Raw genomic sequence first — 22,043 nt, 5'->3', positions numbered from 1 at the left:
ACAGGAAGGTGCAAGACAACCCATGAAGTACAATTCTGAAATAAGCCACCCATAGTTAATTTTTTCCCAAACTCAGGCAATTGGTAGTTGGCATACACCCTGAAGCATGAAGGATTATATCTAATATAACAATAAATGTTATTATTCATATTACTGGCTAATATTTTGGATCAAAACAAAAAGATTTAATTTTGGATTGGAAGCTTGATGTCAGTTGAAAATATAGTTGATAAATTGGAAGCCTTCAAGAAAATAGACTGGACAAAATATTACATAATGTAGTGTAGGGGATACACCTGAATTGGCACAGAGATGGACTAGATTATCAAAGAGGTCATTTCCATTTCTAACTTCAGTGACTTATTAAAAAGATATAAAACACTTGAATTAAGTTATTTGATATAATTAAAGTATATCAGAGTTATATAAGCAAACTCAATTATATACACCTTTATTTCTGGACATATAATTTATTTATTTTATTTATTTTGTAATTTATTTTGTAATTTCTGACACCATTTAGAAAAAGTAATTGTTTTATACACAGATTATAAAGCCCTTACCCTGCAATTGGATCCATATAGATAGATCCTTGACCTATGCAGATCTGACTGTAGGATCAGGACTGAATATGGGACAATAAGCTACATTCTACCAAACAAATAGATATACCAAAATGACTGTATTGTTTGGTAGCACGCTGAGTGTAAAAATAAGTTACATTTTACATACATTTATTTTAAACCTTTAAAGTTAGGCCACATTCCTCTTCCCCCCCTCCCTCAGTTGCTCTGTAGAATGTGTAACAGTGATTTGTTAAGGGCTGGATCTTGCAAGGTGTAAATATAAACGTATGCACACACACACTTTCATATATATGAAACATTTTTGTTCACATTTTTATGTTAACTTCTGTTGCCACACTACAATGCTTAAACTATGTCCTGTAGGACAAATAAGGGCTGGATCCGGATGCATTTACTCAGTCAAAACTTCCAATGATATCAATAGGAATTTGCCGAAGTAGGACATAGAGTGGGCAAAAAGTTTGACACAACTACATATTTTTGTAAGCTGATGATTATACCCTAGGTATCATAATAATAGGACCAACATGAAATATAGGGGGGAAATTACATAATAATGGTCAGTTATTAGACCAAACCAATGTGTTCTACTACTTGGGAGTCCTTAGTTGTCTTACTTTCTCAAGAATTCCCCTCTCCTGCAATGGACGATGTAAAACAATTGCAAAATGTAAATCAACAGTAATTATTTTACTACTCAAAAGAAAATCAATTAATCCACTTTTCTCTTGTTTGCCTCTCATTCTTTCGGATACTTTAAAAACTCATTTTGATGGCCAGATGAGATAACAGCAGTCATGAATCTTCTTATTGGATGTGGAGCTTGCAAGCCAATTTGCCAATCAGTGCAGAGCCCTCAGACCACCATTAAATCTGGTCAAAGGGCAGTCATCAATGATGGGTGATATTGTCTGTCTTTGGCCACAGCCACATGTGGGATCCCATTATTGGCCCCAGGTGTGAAGGGTGGCTGCACATTGATCCTGTCCCATTTGAAATCCATTTAGAAGGGCCTGCCATGGCAAATCAAAGCTGGGTACAGACACAGTCAGGTCAGTTATAAGAGACTGGTTTCTGACATCAGCTGCAGACTATTCTTCATACCATATCAATGCCACAGAGAAATCTGGGCAGTGTAAATGGGCCCATAATGGGCACCTTAGCGACAGGTGCACTCTTGGGTGGTCAAAGAGGTCTGTTGTGGTAGGCTCTGCTTTGCCTGATATTCTCAACCATACTGGTTGTAGCATTCTCATGATAGATGCGTGGAGGAGTGATGTTGCTTAACACAGGAAGCCATGGTACTGGTGTGGGTCTAATCATCCAAGTTACGATTTGCACAGTTGAATATAGTTGTGTGTCAACCAACTTAACATGAGATTATTGAAACCAGACCAGAGCACAGTATCATGATGCAGAGTAACAGAAGGCTAAACTGGTTGATCAGAGATTTTTTAGTATTTGATCCCCATGAAATGCTGGCCAATTTGCTTAGAAGCAGGGCCGGCTCCAGGCACCAGCGAAGGAAGCAGGTGTTTGGGGCAATAAGATCCTCGGCAGCAATTTGGTGGCTGGTCCGTCAGTCCCTCTCTTCCTCTTAGAGCTGCTGCCAAACAGGAATAGAGGGAGCGAAGGACCCGCTGCCGAAGAATGAAGCGGCACGATTGAGCTGCAGCCACAGTGCTGCCGATTGGCTTTATTTTTTTATTTTTTTTTGCTTCACTGCTTGGGGCAGCAAAAAAGCTGGAACCAGCGCTGCTTAGAAGGTTGATATGTGACTAAGGTATCTAAGTGTTTCTCAGTTGGTTAGAATATGTGAGAGATCTCTCTAGAGTTACTCTGAAGTAGAGTGGGTAGGATTTGTGTTTCAAGCGCTATCCACTGAGAAACATATTCAGTTCTTAGGCTGCTCTAATATTGTAAATATGGAACACACTTGAAACTGTCTCGGTCACACTTGGTTGTATATGCCACCAACTACAGTATTCGGCCATTTTAATCAAGTCAGTGTTTAGGGCATCTTCAGTTCTGGGAATGACTGTGCTCAGATGCCAAAGCAAATATCTTCTGCATATGTGAACTTGCAGGACTGGATAAGCAGAAGTCATGAATACCTATCCACTTCTAAAAGATCACATAATTCAAAGAATATATATGCACCTTTAGAACCAATGAAGTGAGTTAAAATAATCGTTTGTGACTTTAATATTTACCAGTTCTTAGAGGATCATGTAAAAGGAGGAATTAACATTATAATAGATAAAATCTAATTTCACCAGTACAAAGGTATCAGAGCAATGTTAAATTCAGGAAAAAATTTGTTACTCTTTCAATTGTGTCTTTGCTAACAATTTGGAGGCATCCATTGTATTACTACTGCAGTGTTATTGAGCTAGTTTTATTAAGGCAAATTTATAGCAATGTTAGAAATTAATACCACTCTTATTTCCTCCACTGCCTGGCTTTATTGAATGCCATGGGGCATATTAATCAGTAAAGCCAACTAGTGCATGAAATAAAAGTATAAATTAACCAGTAACATGAATGTAAAAAGGGGCTTAATAAAATAGAAATAAATAACACTTTAGTGATAATCAACCCAGCCTGGCTTAACCAACCACATAGTGTCATACTGCTAAATACAAAAAACCCCACATTTAAATAAAGTTTAAATTGTGACATAAACAGACAAACATAATAGCCAGACTTCAGGATAATACTTAATTCACTGCATTCTTTAAACACACACAAAATCTTTCAAAGTCCAACCCTGATGTAGGCAAAACTCCAATTGACTTCAGTATCAGGCACAAAATGTGGGCTATTTACCTGTGAGATAAGAATGATACAGGAGTAATTCTGCTCTCTGAGTCTCTATGGTTAAATATGCAACCATATAGGATCTTTTGCATGGTATATTTAACATATATACATGTTAAATATACACACACATCTCCAAGTATCCAATATTTACCTGATAGACCAGAACGGTCTTTTTTAAGCCATTTCACCCGACAGGTCGTATATGTGTAATGTGTATAGTGATTTATTAAGGGCTTGACCTTGTAAAGTGTGAAGCCATTCTAACCTGTCATTAAAATGCATATTTTAAAAACATGTATTACATGGTATAATGGAACATCTCTATTGAGTAAATCTTTTTTTTATCTCCAGGGTTCAGTGTAAGTCAATGAGACTACTCCCAGTGCCTAAAGTTAAACCCATTGTAAGGCTTTGCAGGATCAAAGCTCATTTTGAAAGTATAAAATTGTTCATGAATCAATTTCTACCATTACTGCATTTGTACCACCTGTTTGTGCCTGCAAATTCATTAACTGTATACTCAAAATGTTTGTATTCAAAATTAGAGGCTGAAAATTTGGCCCTAAACCTGTGAAAAGCAACAATAGCAAAGTGTGAGCTCCTGCAGGCTCCGCTGAAGAAATTAAGTAACAAACTGTTGCCATAATTGTTCTGACATGGATGATGCTGACATACAAACATGGAGCAACTTCAAAACAAACATGAGGTTGGGTGGAAATGAGGTGGGAAATACTGCATCAGTGTTTGCCAAAGGGAGAAGCACAAAAATGGTAAAGAAAAAAAATGTTTACTTTCAAGCTAAGATTATATAAAATAGAAAAATGTAAAACTTTATTTTTTTAAAGTTCATTATATCATTTGAGAGATGCAATAATAGCAGATGCAATAAAGATTTAAAAGATACTACAAGGTATGTTTGAGGCACAATCCTTAGATAGAGGCCTGTACAATGACAACTGGTGCTGTTTAACTTTGTCACATTTGCCAATTGTATAAAACAGGATTGCAGTCTGGCTGCATTTAAAAGTGTATCCTGGGTCCAATAGAATTGGTTAAGGATCTTATTTTAGAGAAAATGTAATGGCGCTGAACAGGAGGCAAGCTTAACATTTAGTCCAAGTGAGGTCCCAGTACTCTTCGGTGATGTTCACTAGGAGTTCTGTCAACTAATGAGTTGAACCATCTGTAGCAGTTTCCTAACAGATGTGGAAAATTCCCATACTGAGTCACAACATCTTCTAATGGAGAGATCTGTGGAGGGCTCCATCGACAACATTCCAAATAAAGCATAGGATATTTAGCCATCAGGAACTCAAATGTAGCAATTCTTCTTTGTAAATAATAAATCAGCTTTTTTTGCCAGAAGGCCTTCTATACACAAAATTCCCATTAATTTCACAATGAGTGCTATGCATGGAACGACTGAAGAATCAGGGGATCTTTTCTTTTCAGTCTAGTTCAAGCAGAATGAAATACAAAAAGTGAACAGACAGCACACATAGTGAAAAGCACACCGGGTGTCTGAAATGCCTTCGCAATTAATATAATCTTATTTGCTTTTAGTAACAGATGAAGATTTTTCTTCCATATAACTTTTAGCTCAACTATCCTTTTAAATAATATGCCTGTGAGTTTGCACCAGTTGATGTAATCCCACAACAAAAATCATTGTTTTTTTTAATTCAATGGCATTACATAACAATGTATTTTCACACTAGTGCAGTCACACACATTGCCAGTAAGATTGTGACAGTTCTGCTTACTGCTTGCAGATGTCACTAACATTAGATCTATCTTCACAAAACATGATTGTAAGTGTGTTCATCTGGCTTATCCTTATTCACAATAGGTACCTTCATGGGTACGTGACATTTAAAAAGAAAAGTTCTCCTTTATAACCTTCAGTGTGATTTTAGTTATAAATTAATCATAGAGTATTAGTAATAATAATTGATTTTAGCAGTAAGTAATAGAGTTATAAACAGGTCCCACTATTTAATTAAATAAATGCCTCAGCCTCTAATTTTATTTATTAGTATTCAAGAACCTTCCACAACCCCACTAAGATCAGTTATCGCTTAATTCAACTAGAAAAAATAGCCAATGATTCTTTATTAAAAAAAAAATACTAAGTATCTTTTCAATTTCCCTGCAAATTTTACTTCTTTCTATTCAATTACATGATGATTTGAATACATATGTTTGATGTACATAAGAAATTAGCTGAATCATATCTTATATGCTTATCAAAACTGGACTTTTATTTTCACTTGATGAATCAAAAAAATAGCCATTGAAGAGTTTTACACTTTATTAGCCACATTATAGCTCTGCTTCTTAGTGTCCATAAGTGAATCAATAGCAGAGATAGCATAGGTACACTCAGGAAAGAATTACTCTCAACTGAATTTTTTGGGGGGAAAAAAACAATATTAAAATATACTGCATTTTTAAGAAATGCAGTATTTCTAATCAAATGCTACAGTAGTTACATGTCCAAAATAGACAGCTAGTGATGTCCACAAATAAGAAACCAGAGACTAAAGACTGGCAAATGGTCTAATGCATGATGCAATCTCTCCATCAATAATGGCAAGAAGGTTTCAAATAAACAATCCCCAATTAAATCCTATTGGAAAATGATGGCAGCTGTCTGATTTCTTTTTTCAGTCACAATGCAGTGATAACTCACAAATAAAATTTAATGTCACATTATCGTGATGCACATAAAAATATATTGTACACTTACATAAATGACAAGTCTGAGACACTAGCTGTATATCATCTTTCACCACTAGCTGGCACCATAGCTTTAAAAATGTGGTGATGTAGCCCATTTTATATTTTTACTAATTAACCAGCCAGCCACATAATTTTCAACAGAAAACAATTATTCAGAGCAAATGAGAAATATTTAGGGTCATAAACTAAAATGAGTCTTAAGGTAGTATTCTCAATGACGACTGTTAAGTCATTTGCTGAAAAAATAAATGTATAAAGTTAATGGACTCTGAGCTCATTTTTATTAAACAGAAATAAATGGTTCTGTGCATAGATGTAAGTGTCTGATTTCCCCCATCCCTAGATGAGAAAATGTAGAGGTCACCATGTTGGGTTATGAGGGGTATAAACCCAAATCAACTGCCACTTTACCAGACTTTCCAGTCCCAACTAACCTCACAGGGCACATCAGGTTCACTCCCAAGAAAACTTCTTTATTGGACCTGCTAATAAAACTCACACAGTAGGTCTCTTTCTCTGGTTTCCCTTTCCTAATAACTGCCTGTACATGATGCCCCAAGAGGCTACGTTTCTGCTCTGGGATTGGAGTAGAAGTAAAGCAAATCTGGAGCCTGAACATCCCCTCCTGTATGAAAAGCCCCAGGGAGGTTTTAACACTGTGAGGAAATTGTTACTAAGAATAATCCAGTTTCCCCACATCCACCCAACATAAAAGCCACTCTGAAACGTGGGGCATGCACGGAGGACTTGTGCAGTTACAATGGCTCTTCTGTCCCCCAATGCTTTACCTTTGAGCCCTGGCAGCACAGGCAGCTTCATTGGAGCCATGCCCCTCTGGCCATCATGGCTCCATGGGGGGGGGGGGGGGGAGGGATGATCAGGGAGGTTTGTGCAACATGTGGCTGTGCTGCTGTACTCACTTTTTCAGCTATCTTCCACAGAACCAGAGGGAGGATGTTTTGCAGCTTGATTACCAATGTCATCCACATTACAGATTCTGTGCAATATCTAGCCAATACCCCCTTTTCCCCACAACTGTTGAACAGGTCTCCTCTCTCTCCCCACAGAAAAACTCACATCACCCAATCTGAGAAAGTACACCTCAATGATTTTTTTGTCCTAAACTATTTTCTGGAAGCGAGGAATCTAACTCTTAAAATAGTCGGTATACAGAACTACAAGGTACTCTGTTCCCAATACCCTTGAAATCAATGGGGCCACTACAGAGTAGGGCACTACTCCATGTTGGTAAGGGTATCAGAATCTAGCCATAAGACAACACCACAGCATCTTGCTTCTCTACCAGAGCAAACAGAGGAGCAAAAACAGCAGATGCATCGAGCACTTCTGTTACTGAAGAGGTTACACACAGGCACAGAATTTACCTGTGCTACCAGAATGAGTACTGTACTGGCTTCATAAGGTCTGCAGTCTAGACTGAGACCACCATTTCTACTAGATTATGGATTTGGAAGGATATATATGGCAGAACTGGGGGTTATTGAATAAAATTGCAGCAACTATTAAAATTGATGCCATATTTTTTCCTTCCTCTAATTAAAAGCTGTTGCTTTTCAGAAAAAATCCTGAAGAGTAATAAGAGGAACACTGCCAAAACACATTCTCTTTCGATGTTTTAAATCTCTCTAAGGTCATTCCACTTGCATTCTTGGCCAATGTGGCTGTTTTTTTAAGCAGGTTTCAATCCTGCATTACCCAGGACTGTGAATGTGAACACTTTGTTGTCTAATTTCTTTTAAAAACAGAAGAGCACAATGAAACAGCAAAGCCCACCTCTCTGTTAGGAAAAAAAAGATTGTGTGGGGGTGAGAGCACATATCTTTTCACAAGATGTTTAATATCAACATTTCTTAAATACATCCAGAGTTTTCAAATGCCTAAATGTTGTTTGTTACAGGTTATCCTGGCACTGTGTTGTTTCTGCAATTAAAGTTAATACAACAGATTTTGAGACTGAGCTTTGTCTAACAAAACCCTGTCAATAAACAATAAGTTACAGCTCCTTTCTAGGGTACTACAGTTGCTATTCTTTGCTATATGTTCTGTCATGGCATCAACACATCATAATGTCACAATGGAGCATGCTGGTGTTGCACTGTCCTGAACTTATTTTGGGTTACTTTGATGGTCCTGTACACGCTCAACAGAACAGTCCCATGTAACCGAAGCAATTCCACAAAATTCAGGACAGATGGCAATGTGAGACAAAGGGTCATAAACTGGAGAAACACTAGCTACAGTGATTGCAATAGAGAAGCTTGTAATGGCTGCAGTACGATAAAGAAGTGTTAGAATTAATCCACTGCTATCTGTCTTTATTTTGCTAACCCATTCAAGTGGACACCACAGCACTGAGACTACATTAATCAAAATTTGGAATGACCTGCTTTTCATTACAAACTGCAGTTATCTTTCTTTACTGATTGGCCTTGACCTGTCAGCTGCATTTGGTACTGCTGACCGGGGGGGGAATTTTTGAAGAGCCTTGACTACTATGTAGGGTTGTCTGACTCCATTCTTGCTTGGTTTAATTCATATTCTTCTCAACGTACCCATTTTATTTCCAATAGAAATTGCTCATTTAATTGCACTGTAAGTTTTATGGGGTATGCCCCAGGCTGCGTTCTTTATGCCAAGCTTCTCAATAGTTATATGAAGAGTGGGGGTGGGGGAAGGCACTTACAAAGCAAAACCAGGTTTCACAAAGCTGACAATTTTCACCTCTTTATTGTCCAAAAAGCAATTATCTGCAGTAAAACAGAGTTTCTATGTCACAAGCATAGACTTACTTGTCAAATGTACACTTTTTTAATTTAATGAACTTAATATAGATTTTTTTCCTCATAGATTTAGGAGTTCTTTTCTTAGTGCTGATGCATATTAAGATTAGAGATGGACCCAAACCACATCTTTGCATCTAACCACTTCTGACGTTTGTGGGAATGGGGCTGATAATATGAACCCAAAATCTGAATTTTGTAGTTCAGTCCCAAGACATTGATATTAGTGCTACTGTATAAACTCCTCCCTTTCGCTCTGCCAAAACAACTCTGATTTGACCTACTGATGTTTCCAATTCCAGGCATCAATAAACATGCTAACTACTTAGTGTATTTGTGATGTTTGCTAAAATATACAAGGGATTAAAACTGAGACTACAAAACTATTTCACCCAATCAGTTAATCTAGATCCAATTTCCAGTTTCCAGGAAGGCATTCAAATATTATGCACTGTAAACAAAGTCTTATCAGAACAGTCCATAAGCCTGCATAGGAGTCCCACTTCTTTTAATAGGGCTAGGTAGAAGGTAGAGGGACCATAGCATTGCAGCCAGTATTTAGGACCATCAGATTATTCGACCACTAGATGATTAGGGAAACAAAGGGCAACCAAAGTATAAGGTATGGGTACTAAAAAGGATGCTATATACATTCTGATTTTCATTGCATACTTTGTATTTATAGTATATTTCAAAAATGCAGACCTGGGCCTCTGGCTCAAATATTTGACTTTATACTAGAACTAATTAATTCTACTAATAATCTCACAATCATGAGGCTTGCAAAATTTAAAGTAGCATTACCTTTCAGTTCAGAAGAGGGGATACATTTCTTTTAATGATAGAGAAGCACAGGACTAACTTGGGCCCTTCTTCAATTTGTTCTGCTCTGGGGGACTGCTGCACCCACATATAGCCCCATTGTCTTCAGTGGGGCTCCATGCAAGTGTAATTGTCTGCCCATACAGATGCAATTGCAGGATTAGGGCCTCAGAAAGCAGAATACTGACACTGTATTACTTAGAAATAAAACAGATTTTTCTTGTTAGTATTGTTTATTTTTAACATGCAAGTAACTTTGTTTTGTGCAGTGCAACTCATCACATTTAAAAAAGATGGAGAGGGTTCAGAGATGAAAAATTAAAATTAAAAAGGTATGAAAATAAAATGTATGAAGAAAAGTTTTGAGAACTGGGTAAAAAAAAGAGATGAAGAGTGATAGGAGACATGACAACCATTTACAAATAAGGGAAAATTATAAAAAGGACATTATATAAAAGGATTATATTGGTTTCACTTATCAATACAAACAAAGCAATGGACAGTAATTAGTGAAGGACCAGAATGCAAACCTTGAATTCAAACTTCAGGAAAATTCTTAATTTGATCTGAATCTGAATATTGTGACTTGGGCCAACATATAGTAGAACAGGGTTAAATATAGCAGGAAAATGTTACACTATTATGTAAACACAAATTGACAAAACGCAGAAATGACTGAGATTCTATGTCATGTAGCCCAGTTTTACACTCAAATGACTTAGGTGGAGTTATTCCCAGTTTCCTCCATGTATAAGTATGATCAAAGACAGCTCAAGGGAGTCTGAGGCTACATCCACACTAGAGAGCTTACAACGGCACAGTTGTACCAATCCAGCTGCGCCACTTTAAGATCTCTCGTCTAGTCACTCTATGCTGATGGGAGACAGCTCTCCTGTCAACATAATTAAGTCATCCCCAACAAGTGGCAGTAGCTATGTTGGTGGGAGAAGCACTCTAGTCAACATAGCGCTGTGGACACTGTCACTTCTGCCAGCATAATTTATGTTGCTCAGGGGGGTGCTTTTTTCACATCCCTGAGCAACATAAGTTTGCCAACAAAAATGGTAGCGTAGACATGGCCTCCACAGTCAGTATCCACCCACCACTTGTATGGAAAAGTGTTTTTTTTTTCTTTTCTATATCTTCCACCACACAATTCTCCAACCACTTTTTTACTACATCAACAAAAACAAAAATATTTTCTCCTACTAATCTGTATTGCTCAGCTCAATAGCAAAAGTAGGAGAACTTGAGAATCAGAAATAAGGGCATTCTTACTTATTAATAGCTGATTTTTCTTCTTCCAATCACTCACATTGACCTTCTTTTCAGACCAAAGTCTCCCTGTTGAACAATAACTGGCAGGGCAATACTCTGATTGAGACCACGTGTCATAACAAGTTGCACTTTGGCTTTAACTTTCAGCTCTACCTCTCAGTAGCACACACATTACACAAGGGGAAAAAAGCACCTCAAAATATAAACTAAGCAATACTGTTTTTCGTTTATGGTAAACTTGGTCATCTGTCTGTAGCTGTATGTGACACTCTTAGGCAAAAAAATGATTCCCCACACACACACACTCAGCACTATAAAAAGCACACCGATATATTCTCCCAAGTGATGAAACATATCAAATGTGTTCACAAAATGTTTAGCTGTGACACTTGGAGTATCTTCCCAGACCTAAAGAAGAGCTCTTTGTGGCTTGAAAGCTTGTCCCTTTCACCAACTGAAGTTGGTCCAATAAAAGATATTACCTAACCCACCTTGTTTCTCACACCATGTTTATTCTGAAAGATACCCATTTACAAAACAGTTCCCCCACCCCACCTCCATCCCCAGTTAAAAACACATCCCTGTCTTGCAGCATAGATGGGGACAAACTATGATATGTTCCCAAACCATGCTACAGTCTGTGACTTTGAAGGGTTGTAGCACAATTTAGAAATTGTAACGAGGTAGCAGGATCTACAATCCTACACAGATATTCAGGGCTCCTAAGCTAACCCAGGGTACAAGCACTACGTTCTGGTCAGAGGGATGTAGGAACAGGGACAGGGAAGTCCTGCAGGAATAGCTAGATTTGGGGAGAAAACTTAGGCTTGAGGTTTATGGTCAATTATTTAAATACCAACAAAGCAGAACCCCAAGAAGAGAGTGAATTTGGCTTTTCTAGACAGTGTAGACATTATTTAGCTTAAAACATGGTCCAGTCCCCTCAGTACCATACAACAAAACTGTGTTTTAACAATGTTTTAGTGTAGATGGGAGTTTAGTTGCCAAGTAATGGTATCTATATACTCTGTCCTCAGCCCTGAATCCCACTCTAGTGTCTTTGTACTACTCCAGAATAGCCATGTCTTATGTCACCCTCCAGACAGTCCCCAGCACAGGAGGCATGCTAGTGGCCTTCCTGTGAGAAGGAGGCATGGCTGGAGTGCTCACACTACCCTCCAGCAACCATCAGCTAATTAATAGCCTCCTGGGGGGCAGAGACAGCCAAACACAGTTTAGCGCAGCCCTGGGCCTATGCTGGACCTGAACAAGGCACAAACAAGTGCTCCCACCTCAGCTACACCCAGCAGATTTGCTGCAGCTTGAGCACTGAGGGGTATGTCTTACCTGCCTGGCTTTGCGAATTACTGTATAAGTATGTTCAATAATAGTAGTAGATCATTCCTTGTACTATATGTTTACCTAACACCATATTAACACTAAGGGCTTGTCTACACTACTGCTTAAGATGATGTAACTTATGTCACTCAGTGGTGTGAAAAAAACACAGCCCAAGCGACGTAAGTTACATTGATATAAAGCAGTGTTTCTCACCGACATAGCTTCCGCCTCTCCCGTTGACACAGCGCGTCTTCACTAGATGCACTGCATCAGCGCAGCTGCACCCATGTAGCACGGTAATGAAGACATGCCCTTAGGCTCTGTTCATACTACCATACCCAACAGCTGCAGCTATAGGTGGTCAAAAATTATAAAGAGTGTTTGCAAAAAATTCAAAATCCAGAGGTTCATAAATGTATTCAAAATGTTTTGATTGGAAAATTGTCAGTTTGGAGTTTCTCTCCTGTCTTTCCCTTTTTTTCTACTTTCCCCTTTTGACACTGAAAAAAAGAGTGGAAGGAAGTGGGAAAAAAGGAAAAATTGAAATGCAAAAATATGAGAACCCACTTTCTTTGGTTTTGGGGTTCATAAAAATATTAAAATTTCAAAAAAAATAAAACATCACACAAATTTCTGTTTTTAAAAAGACTTTTTTACAACACTTTTTAAATCAAAAAATTTCTACCATCTCTTGCCACAGCAGTATTTGAAAATTCACATCAAGCACTGTTCCAGTTATTGATAACTGAATGTTTGTAACTAACATACATCAATGCCCCAGTGCAGAAAGGGATAAAAAAAAACCAACTCACAAATGTAAGCACATATATATTTGTTAAAACCATGATGCAATCCCTAGGTTAAAGTAGGAATTGTTGACAAAGGGTCACTGAACCAAACAAAAGGGTAAAAAGAGAGCTGGCAGCACATGAGTAGGTAGTGATATTGCCAAGTGTAACAATGTTCCACAATTGGCTAACAGTAATAGCTCTCTCCCGCCACTACAGTCAGTACTGTCTGAACTTGTGCTTCCCACTGGTCAGCTTGGAATATTACATCAGGGCAATAGTTAAACAGTTCCTTTCTTCTGTCCAGGTGGCCTGAGAATGGCTTCATTCGCCAGGGAAGCAGAGGATAATCTTTAGCCAGGGAGAATCCTCCCAGCATAACTGGAGCAACCTCCGTATCATTAATGGCCACAGTCACCTGGAGGCAGCTTCCTTTATTCATAAAGGCAAACAGACCAGAGTTCCAAAAGATCCTAGCATGATGGACCTTTGCAGACCACCATTGTTTATGCACCTTTGATGGTGCTCAATCAGGCATTGGAGCACCAGGAAGAAGTACCCCTTTCTATTTATAAACTCTGAGCCCTGGTGAGAGGGGCAAACAATAGGCACCTGGGTTCCATCAATTGCCCCAATTCAGTTTGGGAACTCTATGTGTGCAAAACCATCAATAATCTCCTGAGCATTACAAGCTTTATAACTTGGTGCGCTGCCTTAATGCACAGCATCACACACCTGTATGACAATGCCCCTAACAGTTGATCTCCTTATGCCAAATTGGTCTACATATTCAGGCATCTGAGGCTCACTCTACAGCATTAAAAACAGCAGTATAATAATTGCAGTTCGGGCTGGAACTCAGACTCTGAAGTACTGAGAGACAGATGGGCTTTACACACCAACTAGTGTGCGTCAACTCATTCTGAACCACCCTCCTCCTCCCCCACCCATGTAGACAAGACCTCAGTTGGTGTAAGTTGACACAGCTCCATCAAGGTCTCAGGAGCTTACATCAGCTGAGGATCTGATCCTATGACTTTTAAAGACTTTATCCAGGAATTTTCTATGTTTTGAGGACATTGTTAAAAAAGAGTAGGAGTCCATCAACACTACAAAATCATCAAAGTGTTTCAATCTGTGAATGGTGGAGGAACAAGTAAATTGCCTTATGTTAATTTGTATAGCTAAGTACTGGTGATGGACCTCCTTCAAAGTCATGCTAATTACCTTTTGTTCCCGGAAGAACTCCAACTTGTCAAAAAGGACATGAAATTGTATAAAATATCTTTGGGTCCTGATCCTGTTCCTCTCAGATCTGCATAAGGCTTTATACAGGGGAAGCTTAGGCCATAAGGACTGAGATCCCAGTCCTAAGATGGAACATCCTGCAATGACATTGGACTATAACCTATGAACTATTTCTGAAAGAACTCTTTGCAACTACAAAGTTCACCATCTCTGCTATGAATCTGAATCTTAAGAACTAAACTCGCGTCAGTATGTATATTGATCTTTTAACCATACTCTCTCTCTCTTGTTTTGTAATAAATTTTAGTTTAGTTAATTCGAATTGGCTGTATGCATGTATTTGGGTAAGATCTGGAATATTCAATAACCTGGGAGGTAATGTGTCCGATCCTTTGGGATTGGTAGAACCTTTTCTTTTATATGATGAAATAAGATTTTCAGAAATCTTCATCATATTTGATGTGGGTACCTGGATGGAGGACTTCGTCTGGATCACTTTAAGGAAACTGTGTTGTTTGAACTTGTGAGTAACCAGTAAGGTATAAAAGAAGCTGTTTTATGCTGGCTTGGTAAATCTAAATATTGGAATATCCACCAGCTTTTTGGGGATTGTCTGCCCCATTCTTTGCAGTTCACTCTAATTGAGTGACCACAGCTGGCCCCCACTGGGACCCTGGTCACAGGTTGCAAACCACATTTCAGCTGCGTTTGAGCATAGCAGTGTTTCTGCAAACACCGATACAAGCTCTGGTGTGGGCAGAGCCTTACATTATGAAAACTTCTGGATAGTTCTCAACAGGACCCAAACCCACATTTGTCTGCTTCTTCTATCTAATCCTGCTAAGTACTGTTTACTTGAAATAGTTTTATCACAAAAAAGACATTTCCAGTGTGAATGCTGTTTCAGTTATGTGAAATCACTTGTTAAAAATTACTGTCTCAAAATATTATTCCATTTTTATGTACTATACAGTTAACCTTATCTTAGATTTTTGTTTGTATAAACTGCTTACATTACTATCCTGCTTATTAATATATGGAAAATGATTAATTATATGGTCAAAGAAACCAGGAGAACTCAAATCATGTGTGTCCTGAAGGCAGGAAATGTCATTGGGTTATTCATTGCCATAAATATTTCTAGTACATTCAGCAGTTTCCGACTGTGCCTGTTGCAATGTGACCTACAGTATTTGGTAAACAGGTGTACACCATCATTACTGTGGTGAAATCTGAACATATTAGTGCCACACAAATGGTTTTATCTTTTAATATGATTTGCTGTCTCAGAAAATATGTCCATGTATTTCAGGTGTTTGAAAGTAAATTTGGTTCTATAAATTAGCTGCTGCTGTTGTTCACAACACCTACACAGACATCTTGTTTTAGGTTAAATCCTCCTAGTTGATTCTATGCATACAGCTCAAATAAGCGATTAAAATAGCTACGATGTGTTAATGGGCTCTATCATTCTCTGTGGCTTTATGCTAGATGCACAGCTTTCACTTTGGAGCTGCAGGTGTAGTCCAGAAAAAAATTAAGGAGAGGGGTACTTAGAAGAAAAAACGTGGAAGTCACCTATGGTCCTGACACAATCATAAATTAAAACCATTTCATATAAAAGGGGAAAATGTGTTTTTATTTAGGACTATTTATTCCTAAATAAAAATGGTCTTCCTGTTTAGAGAGAGAAATGAATGATATACGGCTCCTTACTCAAAAGTGGGAATCAGTAGACAGATGTCTAGTTACATGTGTTTTTCTAAGACATGTTTTAAGGTGAAAGTCCCATTGCAAACATTAGTATAAAGTGTGGATGAGAGAGACTCTCCTGGAGGAATCAACAAATTCATTCTGGCACCTTGTGATAGACACAGCTCTATTTACATATGTTTATACTATATATAAAAGAAACTGTACCCATGTTCTTCAGATAAATACTCTGAAAGTCTCAAAAGACAAGAAGTTTCTCTCAGCAAGAATAGATGAGGAAGTATTTTTTTAAATGAAACACAATTTGTGAACAGAACATGGAAAACAAAAAGACAAGGCATGCTACAATCAAAAAGCAGGATCCTAGCCACTGGGAACAGTAAACATAACTGGGAGAGTAAGCAGGGCCACCCAGAGGGGGGGGCAAGAGGGGCAATTTACCCCAGGCCCCGGGCCCCGCAGGGGCCCCCACGAGAGTTTTTCAGGGCCCCTGGAGCGGGGTCCTTCACTCGCTCCGGGGGCCCCGGAAAACTATCGCGGGGCCCGGGCCCCCGGAGCTTCTTCGCTCCCGGTCTTCACTGGCCGGGGGTCCTTCCTCTCCGGGATAGAAGGACCCTCCCGCCGCCGGAGTGCAGCCGAAGCGGGACCCGCCGCCGGAGTGCAGCCGGGTCTTTGGTGGTAATTCGGCGGCAGGGGGGTCCTTCCGTTCCGGGACCCGCCGCCGAAGTGCCCTGAAGACCCGCGGTGGGGGCTGCACTTCGGCGGCGGGTCCCGCTTTGGCGGTAATTCGGCGGAGGGGGGTCCCCGCCGTGGGTCTTTGGGGCACTTTGGCGGCGGGTCCCAGAACGGAAGGACCCCCCCGCCGACGACTTACCGCCGAAGCGGGGCCCCCCACCGCCGAAGACCCCGGGCCCCCAGAATCCTCTGGGCGGCCCTGAGAGTAAGTGCAGAGTAGGAATTGCTTATTTGAACGTAATATGATATTTAAAACAAAAAAAAAAAAACTCTGGGATAATCCTTCATGAAACAATTTTTGAGGGTAGCTATTGTTTATGCTGAAAGAGTAGTCACAACTGTGCTTTATATACTGTAGTCAGAGTCTGGAGAGTGTGTAAATTCAGATTTGAAAATAAAAGTGAGAGTTTTCCATGTTTAGCAGCAAGGAAAAAATGCATCTTGAATCAATCCCACACATTTAATCCATTCCCAGATGGAGGGCTAACTATTGGTCAGCATTCAGCCATGTGTTTGAGCTGTACAGATCTGAAAACCCCTCCCAAGCCAGATCTGCATTGCAGTCAGTGAAGGAACAAGATTTATTTCCTCTACCCTCTTCACATGCATAGATATGTAGACAATCAGGAAATTCACTTGCAGATCGCCCCCAGTAATACACTATAGCCTGTAATGTTTAGTATTTACCTAATAATACAATTATTTCTTATTAATGTCTTCCAAGCTGTTAATCATTCATGGGGAATTCTTAAAATAAAATATTACTCTTAACACTTTGATTTAAGGAGCAGAAAATATCTTACCTGAATTGCCATAAAGCTCGTGTCCTGGGTTTGTTTTCTCCTTTGGTAATATTACTTCTGTGAATTTATTTTTCCCATTCGTAGATCTTTTGTTTGGTATCTTAGGATCTTTTCTTTCCTGTGAAGAGGACACCAACATTAGTTAGATCTGTGTCAAAAAAATCTTATATTTATTCTTTGCCTCTTTCCATATTGTGATGATTTCTTTATATATATATTTTAGCAGGGCTGGATTTAAGTGCATTAATTAGCATTACCTTCAACATGTTAGCCTGCATCTTAACTGGGTTTTCAATAGTGGTAAACTAACTCAATTGAGCTAACATGATTAAAAAACACATCATTTTCTCCTGACAAGACACACCCAACCTCTTTGTCCTTCTTTAGGCTAAGGTCTGGTCTATACTACAGTTAGGTTGACGTAAGGCAGCTTATGTCGACCTAACTCTGTAAGTGTCTACACTAACGTAGCTCCCACCAATGTAAATCGACCACTACACTGACTTAATAACTCCACCTCTGCGAGAGGCATAGCGCTTGGGTCGATGTAGTTAGGTTGACACTGTGTAGACACTACATTGCTTACATTGACTGTTGCTGCATTCCAGAAGCCATCCCACAATGCCCCACACAGACAGTTAAATTGGTGCAAGCACTCCTGGTGAGCTCACATACCAGCAACACCAGGAGCATAGTGTGGACATGTAAAAGCAATGTAATTAATGTGGTGACTGTACATTGACATAAGTTAGGTTGACTTAATTTTGTACTGTAGCCTTGCCCTAAGATTTAAAGATGATGTGTTAGCTAACATTAACACATTTGAAAAGCATACACAAAGTGCACTGCCTCACTAAGCTGATCAAGTTAAAGCCTAGGGTAACTCAACCAGTTTAGCATTTTTAAACATATACACTGCCTTGTCTACATTAGATATTTCAAATGTGTTTGCTAACACATTCTAATATTACCTCTTTAAATCCTAGCCTAGGAAATGGGTTAACTGGTAAGCAATTTCCACCTTATTTTTTGTCAGAGGGGATCTCTTTTATTCAAGAAAACTGTTTGTTCAATGATACAATTTAAAGAGAGAAAAATGCCACCAAAACAGTCTGAAAGGAAAAAAGGGAATAAGATTGAGCTAAAACGACAAAACCTAAACCATAAATATGTTCAGATTTGATTAGTGTTTAGCACGTTAAAGAGTTTTGAATTGTCTACAAAATTGTATCCAACTCAGTAATCGAAGATGTAGATTATTTTCCCATATGGTAGAGGCTATTTGCAGAGCATGTGCATGCAAAAATCTTTTAAAAATATTAACACTTTTGTACAGTATGCTGCTTGCAGGAAAAAAAAAATCTCTCTCCTGACCCTGAATGAAAACAAAATATACAGCATCTCCAAGGGGAAAAAGCCGTTTAAAAGTGCTTTTAGTTGAGCTAGCTGCTGACTATTTAATATTCTTTGTTCACTGTTATAGCCCCATGAGAGTCACAGCAACCAGATGTGCGTCTTTGGGGGACAAAAGTCATACAATGTAAGTCTAAAACAGCAGACAGAATAGAGCAGTCAATTTCAGGGGGAGAAGGTGTTTGGAGTTATTTGTTGTGTTCTTTTGGTTATTGTGTGCATGTATATACATTATATACACACAGAGCGAGACTTTGTAACAGAATAGATAAAAACTTATTTTAACCAAACAATGTTTAAAACAGAATAAATGTATAGCTTGTTCAGATTTTTCATCCTGACACCTATAGTAATTTTGGCTCTGGGCATTGTAACATTAATTGAGTGAAGTAAATGTTTGCAGTCTACACTGGATAAAAATGAATATAACTATGACTGCAAAAATTTAAACACATTTACATACTGTGTATGTTCCTGTGTTTGCTCAGAAAAAGTTGGGTAATAAAATCAAATATAGAGGTCAAAATGGTGGGTCCTAAATTAAGAAGAAATTGCAGATTATATAATAGTTCAAAGCTTCTGTAGTAGCATCCATATTTAAATATACAATATTCCTATAAGTTCAGGGAAAGTACTGCATACTGAGCAGCCTACTGCCTTGCAAACTCATCTGGACTTTCTTGAACTATACAGCACTCAGGACAGCTAACGAGAGATTATAAAAAGTACAAACTACTGTCCATCAGATTTGTCATTGTGAAAGGGAGCCTGAATATTTGCAAAAGCAGCTGGGGAAAAAGGAGGAGACATTTTAGTTGCCTCCACTGGTAGCTGCTGCTACTTAATATGACACATAATAAGGAAAGAGGAAACTAGAGCCACCAGTAGAATGGATAAAAATAACTACATTAACATTTGTATGTAAACAAATGTTGTGTGATCACAAATGGAAAGGGATATGTCCAGGAGGTCTGATTAATCAGTTTGAGGATCCCTGGGGCATGCTATCTAGCTAACAAAAATTCTATAAACTCCTGTAACTCACTGGAAAAATTAGTAAATTATATTCTGTAGTTCGTTAGTTATTCAGAATGGTCCCATTATAATTTTTTGTTTATACCATTATATCCCAGTTTTACAAGAGGAAGATTGTCCTGAATCTCTGTTATTTCAACTAAGTTGATGCCTAGTCCTACATCCAGTTCTGGTAGACTAATGTGAACCTGTGTAATGTGAAATCATCAGCAACAATTCACCATTGCCCTGAACTTTATGTAGTCCTTGAACAATGCAAAGTGAGTGTAAAATGTGTGTAAAATGCTACCATTCTCAGTTAGTGGCATTTTACTACCACTTTACATTTGTGCAAAGGACTTCATGAAGTGCATGGTGACTGTGAATCAGGACTATTGAACTCAAACTTAATCTGCCTGTGGATTGGTAACAACATCAAATCAGAGGAAAACAGAGTTCCAATACTACTGAACACTATTTGAAACCATTTACACTTCTAACATGATTGTGATAACTGCAGGCGATACATGCAAATTCAACCTACTTTCTTAGGATTGAGATTTTTACAATAATGTCTGGAAAACATCATTATACAAAAGGATGGTTATAGAAAAAAAATCTTTAAAGGAACTAATGGGAAGATTACCCTGTCTACTATGTTTTGTGTTAATGAACAGAATTTCTATATAACTCTGATTACTCCTGTTTAATAATTTTGTTAAACCAAACATATTGATATTACTTGAACCACATTAGTCCCTGAGAAACCATCAGCTTTCTCCCACATTGTTACAGATGGATCAGAGTTTATTATTTTGCCTTTACGTTCTCTCCTTATAGTAGTATTACTCCTTTCCAATAAAGTATTTACTGTATATTACACTGTTATCAATTGTATTTTATTTACTGCATGACTACAAAGTTAAATTCCACAGATATAGCTTAAGTCAGAGTACTACTATTTCCAGTGCTTAAGTTTAAATATAAATAAAGAGTACATCTGAGATCTCAATAACTTCTTGGCCTTTGCAGCTGAAGGAATACTAAAAAGTTGAACCATAACACTCTTTGATTGCTGTAAGGCAATCCTAGCAAAAACCAACAGCAGACTTTTTGCTATATTTGTTATTTAAAAAAAAAATTGGTCAACACTTTCTACAATGATCATTAAATATCTTTGTTGCCCATAATACCTAATTCTAGGAAACAGGGCATGAATAAAACAAAAGCCAAATTTAGGGAAACTATTTTATTTGAAAACAAAGCTAGTTAAATGCAGAGAAGTTTGTTTAAATATCAGATATTAAGGGCCAGTTTGGGATTTTTGATAATGGCCCCTAAGAAGCCATCTCCCCCCCAACTGAGACTAGCCAGAGCACAATAGCAATCTGATCACAACCCTTCCCACCTCCAGTACACTCCAGACATCAGGTCCAGAGGATATACCATCTCTGCCCCAACTTGGTGGAATGCTTGGTTGATGAAATCCAGTAATTTTCTAACCCCTTTGCATCAACTGGAGTGAACTAGAGCATCTAGCCTGAATCTAAAAGAGTAGCAATCTTGTGAGTACTATAGATTTAAGATATTTGATCTATAGAAAGAAGAGTCATTAGATACTGTGCTGGACATTACAGAGACCTTCCTCACCCCCAAACTTTGTTTGTATAACTAACAATCACACTGTGTTTATCAAAAAGAAAGTTTAAATACAAAATAATAGATAAATACAAGCCTTACTATAATAGTAGCTAACACACTTGTAGCTGTTTTCTTCTAGGTTTCTGCTTATTTACTCATAACTTTCTGTATACTGTTTCTGCTCAAATTTTATAGAGCCTTCCCCCACCTACACCCCCTTCAGTAAAACCACACCTATTGATTTACTCCACCCAATAAACTGGTCTTGTGACCATATATAGCGGGGAGGGAAGC

General features: G+C 38.3%; 1 long non-coding RNA gene across 1 annotated transcript; it reads right to left on the bottom strand.

Annotated features, from left to right (window-relative positions):
- Positions 1-3,127: 3,127 nt before the first annotated feature.
- LOC120374458 lies at positions 3,128-21,997 on the bottom strand. Its single transcript, XR_005586112.1, has 3 exons — positions 21,849-21,997; positions 17,682-17,799; positions 3,128-4,863 (listed from the first exon to the last, which is right to left on the bottom strand). It is a non-coding gene; the product is annotated as an uncharacterized LOC120374458 (long non-coding RNA).
- Between the last annotated feature and the right edge of the window lie 46 nt (positions 21,998-22,043).

This window comes from Mauremys reevesii, linkage group 11, assembly GCF_016161935.1.
Source record: "Mauremys reevesii isolate NIE-2019 linkage group 11, ASM1616193v1, whole genome shotgun sequence".
NCBI lineage: Eukaryota > Metazoa > Chordata > Testudines > Geoemydidae > Mauremys > Mauremys reevesii.
The sequence above is the reverse complement of the archived record's forward strand: the minus strand, read 5'-3'. Positions and strand labels throughout refer to the sequence as shown.